Genomic DNA, 20,607 nt, shown 5'->3' with positions numbered 1-20,607 from the left:
AATTATCCAAGCTACCTTTCTTAACAGCGGCATCGTATTAGCTATTCTCCAGTCCACTGGGATCTCACCTGTAGCCAATGAGGATACAAAGATGTCAGTTAAGGCCCCAGCACTTTCCTCCCTTGCTTCCCTCAGTATTCTGGGGTAAATCCCACCCAGCCCTGGAGACTTATCTACCTTATTATATTTTAAAACACCCAATACGCCCTCCTTTTTGATGTCAACATGACCAGACGTTCCACACACCCTACCCGAGAATCATTTTCCACAAAGTCCTCTTCTTTGGTGAGCACTGATGCAAAGTACTCATTTAGTACCTCACCTATTTCCTCTGGCTCAACACATAGAATCCCCCCACTGTCCTTGAGTGGTCCAATCCTTTCCCTGGCCATCTGCTTGCTTTTACATATGAAATAAAAAGCTTTGGGGTTCACCTCAATTCTATTTGCCAAGGAATTTTCATGACCCCTCCGAGCCCTCCTAATTTCCCACCTTCCTTCTACATAGATGATTTGGAGTTGGGGACCAAGTGCAACGTGTCCAAGTTTGCAGACGACACTAAGATGAGTGGTGAAGCAAAACATGCAGAGGATACTGGAAGTCTGCAGAGGGATTTGGATAGTTTAAGTGAATGGGCTAAGGTCTGGCAGATGGAATACAATGTTGACAAATGCGAGGTTATCCACTTTGGTAGGAGTACAGCAAAAGGGATTATTATTTAAATGCTAAAATATTAAAACATGCTGCTGTGCAGAGGGACCCTGCGTGTCCTAGTGCATGAGTCGCAAAAAGTTGGTTTATAGGTGATTAAGAAAGCAAATGGAGTTTTGTCCTTCATTGCTAGAGGGATGGAGTTTAAGACTAGGGAGGATATGCTGCAAATGTATAAGGTGTTCGTGAGGACACACCTGGAGTATTGTGTTCAGTTTTGGTCTCCTTACTTGAGAAAGGATGTACTGCCACTGGAGCGTGTGCAGAGGAGATTCACTAGGTTGATCCCAGAGCTGAAGGGGTTGGATTATGAGGAGAGGTTGAGTAGACTGGGACTGTACTCGTTGGAATTTATAGAATTATAAAATTATGAAGGGAATAGATAGGATAGATGCAGGGAGGTTATTTCCACTGGCGGCTGAAAGCAAAACTAGGGGGCATAGCCTCAAAATAAGGGGAAGTAGATTTAGGACTGAGTTTAGGAGGAACTTCTTCACCCAAAGGATAGTGAATCTATGAAATTCCCTGCCCAGTGAATCAGTTGACTGTTGACTTCATTAACTGTTTTCAGGATAAAGATTAGGGTTAGGGTTTTAGTTTTTTGAAGAATAAAGGGATTAAGGGTTTTGGTGTTCGGGCGGGAAAGTGGAGCTGAGTCCACAAAAGATCAGCCATGATCTCATTAAATAGAGGAGCAGGCTCAAGGGGCCAGATGGTCTACTCCTGCTCCTAGTTCTTATGTACTTTCTTTATACTCCTCAAGGATTTTGACTGCCCCTTCAACTTCTAGATGGTACAAAAGCCTCTTTTTTCTTTCTGACGAGGTTCACAATATCCCTCGCTATCCAAGGCTCCCTAAACTTCCCATACTTATCCTTCATTCTCTCAGGAACACGGGGCGGGATTCTCCGTGAATCGGCGCGATGGCCCAAAAACGGCGCAAATCACTCTGACGTCGGGCCCCCCGAAACATCGTGAATTCTCCAGCCTGGAATGGGCTAGTAGCAGTGTGGCGCAATTCGTGACGGCGTCACACGTCATGGACACGTGCGTCGTCAGTGAGCCATGCGGTGTCACTGCAAAAAAGACGCCCCCCGAAAACACGGCAAAATGGTCGCCTGCCGCGCAGCGCCAAGTGAGACCCCCCCACTGCCTAACCCCCATACCCCCCCGCCCCATACCCCCCCCCGCCCCCATACCCCCCCGCCCCCATACCCCCCCGCCCCCATATCCCCCCTGCCCCCATATCCCCCCTGCCCACATATCCCCCTTTCCCTTCCCCATATCCCCCCCTTCCTCCTTATCCCCCTTTCCCTGCCCCCATATCCCCCCTTCCTCCTTATCCCCCTTTCCCTGCCCCTATATCCCCCCTTCCTCCTTATCCCCCTTTCCCTGCCCCCACATCCCCCTTCTCCCATATCCCCCCCCCCCTTCCCCCATCTCCCCTACATCCATCCTCCAGCCCAGGAGCCTGCTAGAGCATTAGGTTTGTATACTGTGGGACAACACACTGCACAACACACTGGAAAAGTCTATTCAGGTGCCCAGGCCATCTCCAGGCCAGTACCATATTGCTTATTTTCCTGCTTTGAATTTGTCACAGTGAGTCATTTTGTCAATAGAATGCTTAGGTACACGGCATGTGTTAGTTAGTGAAATCTATTACAAGCATTCTGTTGCTGAAAACAATAAATTCCTAGTATTTCCACATGTCTGGCTGAGGGTTACATCTCGAGAACATGAAGATAAAGAGGCTTCTACCTGATGACACACAAAATGATGCACCCCATTTGTAGTACGGAGTATTTATTAGAGCATGTAAATTAGAATTAGAACGAGACCTGAAAGCACAGGTAAAATGTATATAATGAGTGAGGAGGTGCAAAGAAAGTGTTGGAGAGAAGATTAGTCGAACGGCCCCCTCAACTGCTAAGTTCCAGGATTGGTGTCCTCCTGTACATAAATACAAACATATTTGCACCCGCAATTCAAAGAGTTAGTGAGAAAAACACTCTGTAAGATATGATTGCCAGTATGGAGGAATCCATTGCATTTTATTTAACTACTTCGCCCTTTACAAAATGACAATCCACCCTGGAACATTTGGTACCATCTTTTTCTGTCCCAAAGCCACTTAACACAGTATCAGTTGTAAATTCCCTCAGCAACATTGGGCTGAATTTGACCTCACTGGCAGTTTTGAAGACAGGTAGTACATAATGTCTAGCAGGTGGTCTTCCCTGACCTAACCACTCTCGCCCAACCTGTCTGAAATTTTATGAGAGGTGGGAGAGGAGCCAAGCAACCCATCACTTGAAGGAGAAGATAAGTTTCAATGTAAGTGGCTGAGAGAATGAGAGGGAAGGCGGGGGGGGGGGGGGGGGGGGGGGGGGGAGAGACAGGGATGGGGGGATGAGGGTTGGAGGGTCCAGGTCAGACCATACGTGTTTGGGCATGGGGCTGGACTTGGGAGCGGTATCAGACAGGGTGGGGGGGGGGGTCAGCCAGGAGGGGGGTTAAACCAGGATGTGGGTAAGACCTTTGGGAGGGGGTGGGGGCGGTTTGGAAGGGTCAGGCAATCTGTCTGGGAAAGGGGACATCATTCTGGGAAAGAAATACCAGTCTTGGAGGAGGTGCTTGCATCAGACGGGGGTGGGGGGTGTTACGAACTAGGGGAGGGTTTAGACTGGAGGACAGGGATCAGTCTGGAGAGGTTGGGTCCATCTAGGATTAGGGGATCGGAACATAAGATGGAGTTGGACCAGCAGGGAAGACAGATGGGGTGGGAGACCAGAAAGGGTGGGGGGGATGAGGGGGGCATGAACAGGGTTAGACCAGTGTCGGGGTGGTTAGGGGATGGGGGGCGGGGGTGCGGTCCATCCAGGAAGAGGATGAGTCCATCTGGGTGGGAGGGGGGGGGGGGGGGTCAGACGGAGAAGAGGATCGGATCAGGAGGGTGGGTGTGTCGGACTTGGGGGAGGTCAGACAGAATTGGGGATTCCGACTGGGAGGGGGGATTGGAGAGGGGTGGCCGGGGTCGCCCTGGGAGTGGAATGTGTCTGACCAGGAGGTGGGGTAGGACTGGAAGGAGCAGTTGGACCGGAGTGGGGTGGGGAGAGGGTTGGTGGTCGAGTTCGGATTGGGGGGTTGGGCTGATGGGAGGGCACAGTCGGTTCGGGAAGGGTGTGGTGTGGGGTGTCTGCTGGCGGAGGCGTGTGTGTCTGAGGGAAAGCCCTGCGTGAGTTTGGGTCTGGGTGTTCAAATAGTTATTGGGGAGTTCGTAGTGATTTTGTTCCCTCTGTCTTTCAGAGTAAATGTTGCTTGAACCATCCGAAGTTTGCGATTTAAATGGTCCTGTGTCAGATTATTCCCAGCCTGACGCAATTGTCCGGAGGAAGTTAGTGCTTCTCGGCAATTGATGGGCAAACCCTTGCTTGGGAACCGCCCAAAAGAGATTCAGGAAACGCACCATCGAGGTACCCCTTAAATGCGACCTGGGAAACCCAGGTTGCTATGGGTTTTTACCCATAACTGGAGAAGGCCACATTATATGGGGAGCCCAGCACCTTGAGCTCTGTGGGTTGGTGTCGTGAAAGAGTGAAGGAGACCTCCTTTACGAGCCCCCTGAGCCTATCATTGACATCATCCCCACAAGGGTCACTTCCACTCACAGATCATCCCCCTTTTAATCCTCCTCCCAGTCCCCTCGCATCAGGACCTCCATCCTCCTTACTGAGACCCCTGACTCTACATTACCTGAGCACTTTGGCATGGTAGCACTGCCTGCAGTCCCAGGCGTGGCCACCACCTCCGACCTGGTGCTGCTGAGCCTACAGAGAGCCAACTATTTGATCAATCGGCAACTCTCTGAGGTGAGACACCCTCTCTAGAAAGAGGTGGAAGTCTCAACTTGAAGTAAACAATGCTGCTTTCAGAGTTAAATTAGTGTGGGACATCTGTCAGAATCATGTGTGGGTAATCTGAATGAAAATGGCTTATTGTCACAAGTAGGCTTCAAATGAAGTTACTGTGAAAAGCCCCTAGTCGCCACATTCCGGCGCCTGTTCGGGGAGGCTGGTACGGGAATCTCTGGCTTTATGCACCGTGGCACCTTGTAAAGCTAACATGCCCTCCAGTCCATCCTTTATAAACTTCAACTTTTGAGATGGTGGAATAGTTCAGTGTTAAATGAAAAGGCATACCTGTGGGTTCAACTGGAGTTGGAGATGAAAGCGGATAGGCCAATTATTGTGTTTTAATTACAGCACAAGGGTGCAAAACAGTTTTGGTTAAACCCAGAACATTAACCAGGGAAGGGAAGAGAATTGGTGACAAGGAAAATGAGTTTGACATGGGGACTGAATGCAAAGACATGGCCAATGTTCAATTGGAGGAAAGTTACAGCTCATCCAGCACTGGGGGAAGCAATGCAGGGTTTGAAAAAGGTGGTGGAGAGATAGAGCTGAAGTGTTCCCAAAGAATAAGTGGAATCTGAGTTTATAGACCAGATTGTCACAGATCAGGGTGTTATCACAAACCTTTAAAAATGGTAGGAATGGATTTGAATGTAGAAATTCCATGCCTATTTCAAACATATCCAAATTACGCCTGTAGGGAAAAGGGGAGGGGCATTGACTCACACAGGAGGAAACCCAACTCAGCTGGATCATTTGAACTCAGTACTGAGTTCAAACAAACTCCTGTTTTGCTGTTTCAAGGATCTAATCCCGCAGTGTGTGAGCCACAATTGATGGAGCTGACATAAGTGGCATAGAATCTGTATAACTGTCATGATCTGGAGTAATTTTTTTAAAAATCCCACTGCTTGTTTAAACTACAAAAGCACTAGCTGCAGCTATCATTGAGGGGAATTTAAAAAAATACCTGCTGCTGGACTGCTTCAATTGAGATCCCTCTGTTGCTGAAAACAGTAACATGTGTTACTACAGATGCGTTGACTTTTCCCCAACAATAGTTTATGCCATTATGAATACTTGACTGAGTTTCAAAAGCTCCATTATCTGCGCCTGAGTCCTGAATTAAAAGTTGATTGACAGCTTACAGAGCCGAAAGTTTGCTTTTATAAGAGATTAACCATTAAGAAGAATTAAAAGTTTGCAATAAGTTTTATGATTTTTTTTATCACTATTAAGTGAGACTGAGAACAGTATATGATTGGTGAAAGTTTTTCTATATCTATATCTCCACATGGTTCTGAGGTCTGCATATGCTGGAGACTGGTGTGGATCCATGAAGTGGCTAGGGAGAGTATGGGGGAGTACATGGGGAGGTGGTTGGGGTGAGGCATGAGGCTAACATGCCCGACAGCTTCTGAGACAAGTGGAACAAAATACAAAGAAACAAGGAGGCCAACTAACAGACTGCATTGGCACTTGTCTGCCCCAAGGTTCCACTGCTTCTGGAGCCACTGAGCGCAACTCTGACTTGCACTATCTAACCCCTTCAACACCCCCACCATTCCACCACCACCTCCCCGGGATCTTTAAATGTCATAGCATGAAGAATGGCTAGAAAAGAGTCATTTCTGAAGATTCTTTGACTATTATTAAACAAGTAACAAGTGATTTATAGAGATGAGTAGGGATAATACATATTGTCATGGTGAAAGAAAATGTAGTTTGAGACCTTAATTAAGTACTTCAGTACTATTGTGGGGGCAAACTTTGGACTGAAGATAATCAAACATGGAATTCCTAAAAAAAAAAGGTCACGGATTTGGAATTTGACATTTTAAGGACTTTTGAGAAGAAAGTGAGGTTGGAAATGCAGCAGTAGATTTCAATAATTGAGCGGTTTGAGGTTTGGCTTTTGAGGAACGGGTGATTGTGGGTTTTGAAATGGGAGAGTCAATAACATACAAAAAGGCACTATTTATGATAATTACAGTGTGGTATCTTAAACAAAAGGGGAATAGGCGTCTGGAGGGGTAAAGGGTAACAGATGTCATGGATAGAGCTGCAGAGGAGAGGAGCTCAGTAAAGATTTTCCAGACCAGAATCTAACCCTGAGATAAAACCTACTGAATTACTCCACAATCCCCTGCATGTGCCTGAGATCGACTGTTCAGCCTCCTGTTGTGGTTCTTTGCCTGAACCTGTGCCACAATATGATTCTGTGACTGTTCCAAGAAAGCAGAAGCAACTTAAAAATGTTAAGATAAAATAGATGAAGTTGTATTTTTGGTGCTATTCTAATGAGCTGTACTGCCAGCCTTGGCTCAGTGATAGACACTGATCGTATGATCAATAATCTCAGGTGGTATTGGTGTACCATGAGCATAGCCCAGGGGCTGGTCTACTGGATGATTTTGATGACTCTATTGATATGTGATAAGGGTTAACCTGCTCGTTATGTGGGCATGGCGATGGGGATGGGTTAGACATAGAACATTACAGCGCAGTACGGGCCCTTCGGCCCTCGATGTTGCGCCGACCCGTGAAAACCTCTGAATCCTATCTGACCTACACTATTCCCATGTTCATCCATATGTCTATCCAGTGACCACTTAAATGCCCTTAAATTTGGAGAGTCGACTACAGTTGCAGGCAGGGCGTTCCACACCCCTACTACTCTCTGAGTAAAGAAATTGCCCTCTGACATCTTCCTATATCTACCACCCCTCAATTTAAAGCTACGTCCCCCTTGTGTTGGTCATCACCATCCGAGGAAAAAGACTCTCACTGTCCACCCTATCGAACCCTCTGACTATCTTATATGTCTCTATTAAGTCACCTCTCAGCCTTCTCTCCTCTCTAACAAAAACAACCTCAGTCCTGAGCCTTCCTCGTAAGACCTTCCCTCCATACCAGGCAACATCCTAGTAAATCTCCTCTGACCCTTTCCAAAGCTTCCACATCCTTCCTATAATGTGGTGACCAGAACTGCACGCATACTCCTGGCGGCCGCACCAGAGTTTTGTACAGCTGCAGCATGACCTTGTGGCTCCGAAACTCAATCCCCCTACTGATAAAGGCTAGCACACCATATGCCTTCTTACAGCCCTATTAACCTGGGTGCAACTTTATTAGTTCTGTTTTGATCAAACTAAAGATGGCAATACTGTGGGAATTAATTTTTTTCCTGCAATTTGGAACGACAGCCAGCATCACTCAACCCTAAGCCAGGTTTGGTTTGGGATACAACGAATATCAACTGTCCTCTCCTGCCCTTAACAATGATACGTTTCCAGGTGTTACAAACATTGGTGAGAGTGTAGCAACGCTTGAAACAGTGTGAGCTGTGGATCGGCAGTGATATCGGCAGTGAAATCTCTCAGGAATGAAGCCTACTGGTGTTTCTGAGATGACCCCACCAGAAACTCCACTTACACACACTACTTGGGAAAGTTCCAGTTGGAAATGGCCACGTTGCAGTTTTCTGCATAAACCAATCACATTGTGGTGCTCAAAATCTGGACAAGAATTAAACTGGGCTGACACAGTTAACTGATGTGCATTCACATTTCATCAGAAGCAGGCAACAGAAGAACTTCCCTGAATCCTTTACAACAAACAGATGGCTAACAATAGGTAAATGCAGGAAATATTAGCTCCAGATTTCAACACAATTCACCGCTAGTTGCACCTTCCACACAGGTTTCCCTTTCCTTTCCTCTTGCTTTTCCTCCAATCTTCTATGTTGAAATGTACTGAACCTCCTGCTTACTACCTGAAGCTATCAAATGGACCACATCACATGAATGTCAATGAAGCAATGTTTTCACGTCCCTTTTGTGGCAATACTGTATAATATAGGGAAGGTAGCCAATCGTACCAAACATAATGTGAGACGAAATGCCCTTAAAAGAGTTTTACTAGATTTGGTTACATAATTACATGTGACGCACAAAATTGTGTGTCAGTTTATTCTGCCATGATTCAATTTTGATGGTTTTCAAGTTTGATGTGCTTTACGTGAGCAACCCTTTCACTGACAATTTCATGTGTGATTAAATGAGGTGCCAATTACATGGGAATGCATTCAGATTAACCGTGCGGAGCTATAATCAAGTTGCCTTCAGGCTGTGGTCTGCAAGATATATTGGAAAGTGGGCAGAAGACAACAGCAGGCTGTTGCAGCAGGAATGAGCCCACAGAAGAGAGGAAAATAAACTCTTCACTAATCAGTACGGGCAGGAGATTCAGAAGTCTGAGAACACGCACGAACAGACTCAAAAACAGCTTCTTCCCCACTGTCACCAGACTCCTAAATGACCCTCTTATGGACTGACCTCATTACACTACACCCATGTCCTGCGTCATCCGATGCCAATGCTTATGAGTTACATTGTATATTGTGTTGCCCTATTATGTATTCTCATGTATTTTCTTGAATTCTGTTAATTCCTTTTCTTCCCATGCACTGAATGATCTGTTGAGCTGCTTGCAGAAAAATACTTTTCACTGTACCTCGGTACACGTGACAATAAACAAATCCAATCCAATCCAATACTTACAATCCATGAAATGGAAGAGATAAACGGAAATAAAAACATGGAGTTGTCTCGTAAAGCACAAGGGTTGTCGAGAGATTCAACATTAGATGGGAGCAATGTTTGGGGTACAGGAGGAGAGACAAACAGCTGTTGACATGCCAGAAACAATGTAAAAAGGGGATAGGAGGCAATTGGGAGCATAGACCAGGAGCAGATTGCTAGAAGAGGCCAGATTTCCATCAATTCAACTTAGCTGAAGGAGCACCAGGGACTGAAAAACACAAGAATAGAAGAAGGGCCAGTGAGTCCATCCATTTTGATAAATCAGTCACAATGTTACCAAGGCCATTAATCTTTTCTACCTCCTAAATGGCATCTATTTGCTTCTCGCACCCATGCACCTCTGCTCCAGTAGTGCTAACCTGATAATATATTCCAAAAGACTTCTCTTTGATCTTTACTTTGAAACTCCTGAGCACTTTGCCTCTGAAATTGCTTGGGCAGGAGAGGACAGAAGTATATTTTGTCTGAGGGGATTTGTTGCGATATTTGTTGTGGAACTTGTTTACCTGATTCCTCGCTGTTTGCCCAGTTTGTTTCAGTCGGATGGCCATATAAGTTGAACTTTTCTAAGCCAGTACCAGCACCATCAACAACAACCCCCCCCCCCCCCCTCCCCCCCCCCCCCCTCCCCCCTCCCCTCCCCCCCCCCCCCCCCCCCCCCCCCCCCCCGCCCCTCCCCCCCCCCCCTCCCCCCCCCCTCCACCCCCCCCCCCCCCCCCTCCCCCCCTCCCCCCCCCCCCCTCCCCCCACCCCTCCCCCCCCCCTCCCCCCCCCCCCCCTCCCCCTCCCCCCCCCCCTCCCCCCCCCCCCCCCTCCCCCCCTCCCCCCCCCCCCCCCCCCCCCCTCCCCCCCACCCCCCCCCTCCCCCCCCCCCCCCCTCCCCCCCCCCCCCCCCTCCCCCCCCCCACCCTCACCACCCTCCCCCCCCCCCCTCCCCCTCACCCCCCCCCACCTCCCCCCCCCCCCCCCCCCCCCCCCCCTCCCCCCCCCCCCCTCCCCCCCCCCCCCCTCCCCCCCCCCCCTTCCCCCCCCCCCCCTCCCCCCCCCCCCTCCCCCCCCCCCCTCCCCCCCCCCCCCCCCCCCCCCCTCCCCCCCCCCCCCCCTCCCCCCCCCCCCCCCCCCCCCTCCCCCCCTCCCCCCCCCCCCTCCCCCCCCCCTCCCCCCTCCCCCCCCCACCCTCCCCCCTCCCCCCCCCCCCCTCCCCCACCCCCCTCCCCCCCCCCCTCCCCCTCCCCTCCCTCCCCCCTCCCCCCCCCCTTCCCCCCCCCCCCTCCCCCCCCCCCCTCCCCCCCCCCCCCTCCCCCCCCCCCTCCCTCCCCCCCCCTCCCCCCCCCCCTCCCCCCCCCCCCCCCCCTCCCCCCCCCCCCCCCCCCCTCCCCCTCCCCCCCCCCCTCCCCCCTCCCCCCCCCCCCCTCCCCCCCCCCCCCTCCCCCCCCCCCCCCTCCCCCCCCCCCCTCCCCCCCCCCCCCCCCCCTCCCTTTGAGTTGAAAAGTTGTATCTGGCGAATTCCAGGCTTTCCATGGAGATTCCATTCTCTATGCCCTTGGAAAACCTGAGAGGCATGGTGGTGCAGTGGTTAGCGCTGCTGCCTCACGGCGCTGAGCACCCGGGTTCGATCATGGCCCCGGCTACTGTCCATGTGGAGTCTGCACATTCTCCCCGTGTTTGCCTGGGTCTCACCACCTCAACCCAAAGATGTGCAGGGTAGGTGGATTAGCCACACTAAATTGTTCATTAATTGGAATTTTTTTAATGTTAAAGGGTTAATTAGAGGTTTTCTGAAGTCCCCAAACCTTAGAACATAGAACATAGAACATAGAACAGTACAGCACAGAACAGGCCCTTCGGCCCTCGATGTTGTGCCGAGCAATGATCACCCTACTTTAAACCCACGTAACCCGTATACCCGTAACCCAAAAATCCCCCCATTAACCTTACACTACGGGCAATTTATCATGGCCAATCCACCTAACCCGCACATCTTTGGACTGTGGGAGGAAACCGGAGCTCCCGGAGGAAACCCACGCACACACAGGGAGGACGTGCAGACTCCACACAGACAGTGACCCAGCCGGGAATCGAACCTGGGACCCTGGAGCTGTGAAGCATTGATGCTAACCACCATGCTACCGTGAGGCCCCTGAGGTAACTATCGGAATTGATCCTACTCTTAACTAAAGTACCAGTTATCTCAATTCATTCATGGGGTACAACAGAGCGTCAATAATACTTTTAATCTTCCTGCACAGATCAAGGTGTAGGGGAATCCAAGACCTCAATGGCATTAAATGCAGTGGAGTACAGATGCTAACCAAACAGGGCAAAAATGCATTCACGTTCCTAACAGTCTGCCCCAGAACATTTTAGGTAAGTCTGCCATAATACCACAAGAAGTGGTGCTACATTAGTTTTTCCCCCAGAGACTTTAATACTGGCATTATGTTGAGGTTCCTGCAGAGTAACATGTTAGCTGTGTAAATAATATTAAGGAAGGAGAACTACATTAAAGGACAGGAACGTGGGCTTTGGAACTCTGCCTGAAACCCAAATGGGGGCCCAGAAGCGCTCACAGAGGCAAATAGTAACCCAGCTGCGACTTTCCGCAAATTGTCCACTTGGTGGCCTGACGGCAGACTTGCCTTCCAATTGAGGATACATACAGGTTCTCATAATTGAAGGATCGATAGGAGGCTCTGGAAGAATAGCAGGCTGCCCAATTACAGGTAAGTGAGGGAGGGGCCACCCCAAGATGGAGCCGCCCTCTGTCCAACTCATTTTAACTTAGAGAATGGCCTCAATAGCCATTGTGAAGGTCAATTGAAACGCAGACAGGTGCACTGCCATCCACCCTATCCCACTTTCAAGAAAATAACCCTGGCTGGATGGAGATGGGGACTGACATCCCAGCTGATGCCACATATTTACACACTTGCCCACCTCTGAGTCCCCAGCCAGGACCTAAACATTCAGCCCAATTCACTGCCTATCCTGCTGGAGAAGGATAAATTACAGCTTTTGATAACAATAACTTACATTTATAGAGTGTACTTAAGGTAGAAGACTGTCCAAATGAGCCGCAAAACAAGATATTTTGATTGATGACTGAAAGCTTGGAAAAGAGGTTGGGTTTCAAGATTGTCTGAAAGAGGGACAGAGATGGATGGAGAGATTTATGGAGAGACTTTCAGAGATTAGAGCCCAGACAGCTGAAAGCCCTGCTGCCAGTGGTGAAGTAATTAAACTTGGGAGGCTCCGGAAGGCAGAATTCAATGAGCTTCAAACAGCCGTGATCGTGCCACACTTTCTTCCTTTGTAAAGGTTGATAATAATGCTTATCTTTCTTCAATTAAAAGAAATGGAAATCAAAATATAAACAGATAATTATGAGACGATTCATGGATAATTAAGAGCATGGGTGTCTTTACCAAGCTGTAAATTATTCTGTGACCAATTGGAAAGAAGAAATGGAGATGGCCTCTCTCACACCAATCAAAAAATATAGTTGTGGTTTAGCGATTCCAGGTCCATTTAGGGACAAATGGAAAGAAGAGATTCCTGCTCTTCTTGCAAAACAATTACTGCACTATTGCCTTTTTCCCCTGTTAGATATCTCTCAGACCCAGTGGCGGTCTTCCCCCTTTGGAAACAGCATTTAAAGCTCCTATCCCTATCTTCACTCGCCACTTTTCGCAATAATCGTCCACCCCTTCCTACCTGCTAGTTCGGACTCGTCATTTACATCTTGGGAGGTGAAGGGTCTGGAGCAGTTTGGGGACCTGTTCATAGAGAGGAGGTTTGCCAGTTTTAGGGAGTTAGCTGAGAAATTCCAGCTGCCCAATACGTCTTTTGACGTATTTCCAAATTTGTGATTTTTCTTTTGTGTGTGAAGCTTTTTCTTTCTTTCCTTTTGACGCCACCCTCTTCCCTGATGAAAAAGATTCTCGGCGGGCTGTTCTGTCGGTGGGATCCTCTGCTTCACCGTAGCGCGCTCACGCACGTGGGTTTCCCAAAAACCCCTTTGGCTGTCTGCGGGAATGGAGAATCCCGCTCCTGGCGGGGGCTGCTGCACCAGAAAAAGTGCCTGGCAGGACAGAGAATGCCGCCCTCTGTCTCTGGCTAGGCCTGACGGGGGGTCTATCTCAGACCTATATGGTCATATCCTTTCAAAGAATTCTGCTCCGTTGAATCGGAGTGGCATGGCGGCACAGTGGTTAGCACTGCTGCATCACAGCACCAATGACCCGGGTTCAATTCTGGCCTCAGGTGACTGTCTGTAGGGTTTGTACATTCTCCTTGTGTCTACGTGGGTTTCCTCCGGGTACTCCGGTTTTCTCCCACAGTACAAAGATGTGCGGGTTAGGTGGATTGGCCATGCTAAATTCTCGCTTAGTGTCCAGGGATGTGCAGGTTAGGTTATGGGGCTAGAGTGCAGTGGACACTCTTAACTGTGAAGAGTGTTTATTTGAAGGGTTGGTGCAACTAGATAGGCCGAACAGCCTCCTTTTGCGCTGTAGGTCTTTTATGATTCTATGGTGTGAGGGTGAAATGAGCAGGTGAATTGGGTTCATTCATAATGATGAGGTGCGTAGTGAGACACATCACAGGATCACCCCACATGTTCATGAGCTCAGCTGAGCCTGATTCAGATGAAGATATTGCATAGGGCGCACTTGACTCGGCCAAGGATGAGTGGGTTCTTCCCTCGTGCTGAGGATAAGTGTGAGCGCTGTTCTCTTGGGCCAGCTAACCATGCGTATATGTTTTCACCTTGCCACAAACCTATAGGCTTCAGGATTTATTCTTAAACACCATGTTGGAGATACTCCGTGTAGATTTAGATCCATGTCCGCTTGGCTATATTTAGGGCATCAGATTTACAAGTGATATAGTCTGGGGTAAAGGTGGATATCTTTGCCTTTGCCTTGTTGATAGCTCGGAGGTGAATTTTGCTTAGTTGGAGGTCTTCCACTCTGCTTGGTTGGGTGACTTAATATAATTTCTAAATTTGGAGCAAGTCAAGTTCATCATTGCGGGGTTGTGGATCGATTTTCTCTAAGATGGCAACCATTTATTTCCTTTTTTAAGGAATTAGTCACCGTCAGTTGTTAGGGGGTTTCGGTTAGTTTTTCTTTTTGGTTGTTTTTGGTTGCATTGACTACCATGAATTATTAATTAATAAACATATTATAAAAAAACAAAGTCACAGTCAACAAAGCACTCCAGGCACAATGGGCGAAATTCTCCGACCCCCCGCAGGGTTGGAGAATCGCCCGGGGCCGGCGAAAATCCCGCCCCTGCCGTGGCCGGATTTCTCCGCCACCCGGGAATTGGCGGGGGCGGGAATCACACCGCGCCGATCGGCGAGCCCCCTGCGGCGATTCTCCGGCCCGCAATGAGCCGAAGTCCCGCCGCTGAGAGGCCTCTCCCGCCGCCGTGGTTTCAACCACCTCTGGCGGCGGCGGGATTGGCGGCGCGAGCGGGTCCCCGGGGTCCTGGGGGGGGGCGATCGGGGCTCACCGATCGGCGGGCGGGCCAGTGCCATGGGGGCACTCTTTTCTGCCTCTGCTTGGTTGGGTGACTTAATATAATTTCTAAATTTGGAGAAAGTAAAGTTCATCATTGCGCTGACACACCGGCGCATGCGCGAACCGGCGAAGGCCTTTCGACCAACCCCGACGCCGGCCGACGGGCGTCAAAGGCCGTTGGCTCCGGTTTTGGCACCAGTCGGCGTGGCGCCAATCACTCCGGCGCGGGCCTAGCCCCTAAAGGTGCGGAGAATTCCGCACCTTTGGGGAGGCGCGACGCTGGAGTGGTTGGCGCCACACCGCTACTCCTGGACCCCATGCCCCGCTGGGTAGGGGAGAATCCCGGCCAATACATCCCAATTTTTGGTCTGACTGAATAAGAATTTACAGGGCTGAATGTTAATGTTCCCGAAGGGTATCAGAAGTGAGTGGGAGGGGGGGGGGGGGGGGGGGGGGGGGGCGGTTGGGTTTTAGAAATTATAGTTTTTATGGAATGTGGGCTTTGCTAGCTAGGCCAGCATTTGTCGCCCATCCTGAGTTGCCTTTGAGAAGGTGGTGGTGAGTTTGTTACCGTTGCAACTTGGAGGATGGCCCTCCTATGTAGAGGTGGCGGTTTCCATTGTGGGGCAGAGTACGTTTGACCGCATTAAACAAGGAATACATTTTTGTGGAAAGTTAAATGTGTCTTCCTGTCCCTGTTGGCATTATACTAGTAGTGGGTGGACTCCCAGTCCCATGGGGCGGCTATCTTGTAAACCCCGGTGAATTCCATGTGGTCTGTGGCGGATCCCACCTAATGGGGCACTCCTTGCCTCGAGCAGTCAAGCATCGATCCCATGGTAACACTCCTCCTTGCCCTCACCAAGCACATCTCCCCTCGCTGGGGCCGGCCTAACTGACCCAGGCAACTCCTGACATCACTTACCTTGCTGAGAGGGCAGTGTCCATTGTTGTGACTCTTGGTTGTGGTCACCACTCTTAATGGTGCTGCTGGGACTGAAGGAGCTGCTGGACTTCTGATTTGTTGGCAATTTCGAGACATGCTCTTGCTTCCTTAAAGGGAAGGAGTCCCAGTGGTAGCTCGTTCGTTGTAAAATGGGCCTGAAATCCAATTTGGGGGTCCCCCAAACAGTCGAGACAGGGTTTCCCCTGGCTTGCTGGTCCAGCGTTGGCGCCCCCAATGCCCCAACAGATTTTCAGCCTCAGTACACACCAACCTGACCTGTGCATCGTAGTGAGAAGATTATATTACTTTTTAATTAATTAACGGTTGAAGTAAAGTACCTAATTTACAAAGATGCAAATTTCATTGATGTATAAAAATATGGAATATTCTAATTTCTCAAACGGTTGTAAAAGGCAAAGTGCATCAAAATACACCACTCAGTGCAAAAATATCTTTCGGCACATTTGGATAGAATTCATCTTAAATCAGTACATAAACAGAACTAGTGAGTTGGAATGATGACAAATAAAACATTGTAAAACCTCTCTGCATAATCTAAGCAGACGGGCATCATTAAGCCAACTTTAGAACAGGCTGTGTATTTTTCATTTACGTTGTTCTTTGAACCTGTAACGGCCGAGGTGAGGGTGTTCCATATTAAAATGTTCTTGGTTAAATTGTAATGGCCACCCTCATTTGGGGTTAGCTTCTGCAGTGTGAAGGCTTGATCAGTATGGCCAGGAGAAATATTTTCCCCCAAACTGTAGCAAACTGTCATATTTGGCCACAATAGTCCCCTGTGAGTTTTAGCTATGGGTGGGCGGGGAGCGTTGGATTTTTTTTTGCGGGGGGCGATATGGGAGGAGGCTGTCCCACAGAAATGTGGCACCTGGTACTTCTGTTATATCATAATTTCTCACCAGGCCCGAGTTGCAAGATTAGGTGAGGAAATACGGAGAACGTAATTACTGTTCTTTCCTACGCCAGCACATTCTTCCAGGGGGAATTTTGCCCTGCAATTTATCTAATGCTATCTTCTAGAATTGACAATTTCAGTCCTCTGGATTGGTTATACCTTTAATAGTGGCTGTAGCTGGTGGAGCCAGGACATTATGAAGTATTGGCTTTTTATTTAGCCATACCTCTGGCTGCCTCTTAAAGAATGCCAATAAAAACTAAAGGGGAACATATATTAGAATTCTGGCAGTATGATACCCTTGGAAAATTACTTATATGGTAATATGCGTGTCATGAATGTAAGCCTGTGTGACATGCGTGAGTGAACATGGAGAGAAACAATAACAAAAAAATTTGCACCAGCCCAAACCCTAGGGAGGTGTCTAGCTTCACCACTGCCACTCTTCTTAAGCTTTCATTGGCCAAGATTTCACTGCTGATTCCTCAAATGCATTGAAAATCTTAAATGTTTGGTGCATTTCTCCAATGTGCTTCTAGTATGTTGATATGCCTGCAAGGAGAGAGTTAGGTGTTGCTGCATTTACATATTTCATATCGATCCTTCATAGCAGAATGTGGGAGAGTAATAAATAAGCATCAGAAAACTATGTTTTATTGGAAAAAGTGGTTCGACGCAGCCTTGTAAAGTTGCATAAAGGGTGTGCGGTGTTAAAAATGGAACACTTTCCTCTGGAATAATGAAAGAGCTGCAGAGTTATCTCAGTGTGTTTCATGATGCCACACACAAGCTGAGAAGAATTTCTCTGTGCCAATCCCACATTGCCCATCCACTCGATTCAGGGAAACTTTTCCAAGTTCTGACAATAATCATGAAGTTAAATATTGGGCCAGGGCTTCCGAGGAACAGCAATCACAGTCGAATTGTCACTCAGCTTCTTTATACTTACCTTAGTTGGGAGCTGCACATTTCTCCCTTGACCTCTTGACCCGGCCTGATGAGAAATATGCAGCACAGAGGCTCTGCCGCCCTTCCAGCGCATTGGGGGAGGTGTAACGACGCCCTCTATTTACAACACCTAGCTGCCATAAAGCCGGAAAGTATAAAGGTCCACTTTGAGGCACCAGGGAATAGGTAAGTGTGTAAGTGAGTGGGGATGGTGGGATGGGTCGGGGGGGGGGGGGGGGGGGGGCAGAAAGGGGGAGTAGGATGTGTTTGGGGGGGATTAGTATGGGTGAGTGGGATCATGTGGTCAGTCTGGGGACATAGAATGGAGTGGAGTGGGGTTCAGGGAGAAGGATTGGTCTGAGGGAGAGAAGTCTTGTGTGAGTCAGGAGGATAGTCGAGGGGTAGTCGGGGGTTCGGGAGGATCGTTGGGTGTTGGGGGAGAGGTCATTATTATAGTTGCCCAGGAGTTAGAAGTGGCTTTAATTCTGCTAGCCTTTCCTGGATAATTACTCTGCTAAGAGAGTCAGAACCATCCTAAGCCTTCAACTTAAATCAGAGTTTTGGAGGGTTCCAGGCAAAGGGAAGTTGCTCATCAGAAGTTGAAGTTTCCAGGCAATTCCGATGCAGTCCTTGCACGGGGACTCCTGAAGGGGTCCCCCAGCATATCTTCTCAGAGAACCTCCTGAATAAAATCTCCCCATGGAGATCAGAGGTTCTGAGCCATTATCTTTGTTCTGCCTGCCACAGGTGCAGCCTGACTGGCTGACTATTTCCAGTATTTTCTGTTTTTATTTCAAATACCTGGGCCAGAATTCTCTGGTGGTGGGTTTCTCTGGTCCAGACGGCAATGCAGCCCTGCCCGTGGATTTCTCGGCGGCGCGGAGAGGTTTCAATGGGACTTTCCATTGACAACACGGTAGCATGGTGGTTAGCATAAATGCTTTACAGCTCCAGGGTCCCAGGTTCGATTCCCGGCTGGGTCACTGTCTGTGCGGAGTCTGCACGTCCTCCCCGTGTGTGCGTGGGTTTCCTCCGGGTGCTCCGGTTTCCTCCCACAGTCCAAAGATGTGCGGGTTAGGTGGATTGGCCATGCTAAATTGCCCGTAGTGTCCTAAAAAAAGTAAGGTTAAGGGGGGGGTTGTTGGGTTACGGGTATAGGGTGGATACGTGGGTTTGGGTAGGGTGATCATTGCTCGGCACAACATCGAGGGCCGAAGGGCCTGTTCTGTGCTGTACTGTTCTGTGTTCTATGTTCTATGTAACAGTGGGAGCAGAGAATCCCGCCGCCAGCGAATGGTATGCCACCTCATGCCACGAGGAAACATGCCCACCCCTAGCAACTGCTTTGCAGTGTTCTTCAATTAGCATCATATCAGCCTTAATCATCAGCACTATCAAATGACACTCCCCAACAATAAAAGGACAAAGAAAACTACAGCACAGGAACAGGCCCTTCGGCCCTCCAGCTCTGCGCTGATCATGCTGCCAGACTAATCTAAAATCTTCTATACTTCTGGGGTCCGTATCCCTCTATTCCCATCCTATTCATGTATTTGTCAAAACATCGCCTGCTCATTGATATTCAGTTTGGATTTTACTGGGACCATTCAATGCCCGTGACTGCCTTGGTCCAAACATGGACAAAGAGTTGTAATCCAGGCACAAAAGTGATAGTAATTGTATTTGATGTCAAGGCAACACTTGACTATCATTTGGTGAGAGATTATGAAGTTAATTAATGGTTGTAATGTTGAGTTCTGTTCCTAATCTCTCCGTTTAAAAAAACATCTATGCTAGCATGCAGCAAGACCTTGGACTTTATCCAGGCTTGGACAGAGAGGTGTCAAGTGTTACGATGATCTGGAGTAGAATTCCCTCTGGGGAGTCATTTTCATTTGAGTGACCTCGACCAGACTGGCTCTCAGATCCACTGAGATAATATTAGAAATCTTCACCTGAGGATTTCACCAGGTTTTTAACGAACCCGTTCTTCCTGCAGGTGGCATTGACTGGACCCATCCACAGATTGAGTGGAGAGAGAAAGGTCTTTAAACACAGGCCATCAGTTTAGGTAAATCAGATTCATTTCCCGAGCATTTTAATCAGAAGTGGACGTTCACAGGCCGAGTTGTAGAGTATATTAATTGCCAACCTTAGCTGGTGGAAAGAGTGCTTTGAATCACCAGCCTTCCAAACCGTGATTTAAAATGTCACAGACCTGGATACTGATTACCTTCCTTCAGTTAGAAGTTAAACCTTCACAGGACTGCTAGAAGGAATGTCCAAACCTGCTCACTCCAGCCCCTCAGGAGAATTATTTAATAGGCTTCTGCTTAGCTCCTGCCCAGGATGAAAACTGAAAGCCAAAATGAACCTGCATTCTGTTCCAGAAATTTCTGAAGGGCTTCACCAATCCCAATCAAGAACTGAAGATGTACCGGAATTTAAGAAGAGGGGATTGACTTCTAGCCAGGTGACAAAAATTACATCACGGACTTTGCCGCAGAGCATACTAAATTAACTACAACTATCTTCCTTTTTGCTAAGTTTGACTCTAAGCAGTGGAGAGTTTTTCCTGATTCCCCATGACTTTATTGTTGTTAGATCTCCTTGATGTTACATTCGGTTAAATGCTGCCTTGATCTCACCTCACCTCTAGAGTGAAGATCTTTTGCTCTTGTTTTGACCAATGCTGTATTGTGGGCTGGAGCTAAGTGGTCCTGGTGGAAGCCAAATTGAACATTGTTGAGTAAGTCATTGCCCAGTAAGTGCCACTTGACACCACTGTTGATTGCCCCTTCCACTGCTTTTCTGTTGGTCGCGAATGGAATGATGGGATGGTAAATGGCTCGGAAAGGATTTATCCTGCCTTTTGTGGGCAGGATGTATATGGGCAGTTTTTCACAGTATCGAGCTGATGCCAGTGTTGTGATTGTGCTGAAATATCTGGCTAGGGATACGGCTAGTTCTGGATCATAAGTTTTCAGTGCTACAGCTAAGCCCATAGAATTGGCTGGATCCAGTGCCCCCAGCCATGTATTGA

Source organism: Scyliorhinus canicula, chromosome 8, assembly GCF_902713615.1.
Source record: "Scyliorhinus canicula chromosome 8, sScyCan1.1, whole genome shotgun sequence".
NCBI classification, from domain to species: domain Eukaryota; kingdom Metazoa; phylum Chordata; class Chondrichthyes; order Carcharhiniformes; family Scyliorhinidae; genus Scyliorhinus; species Scyliorhinus canicula.
Note: the sequence above shows the minus strand (reverse complement) of the source record.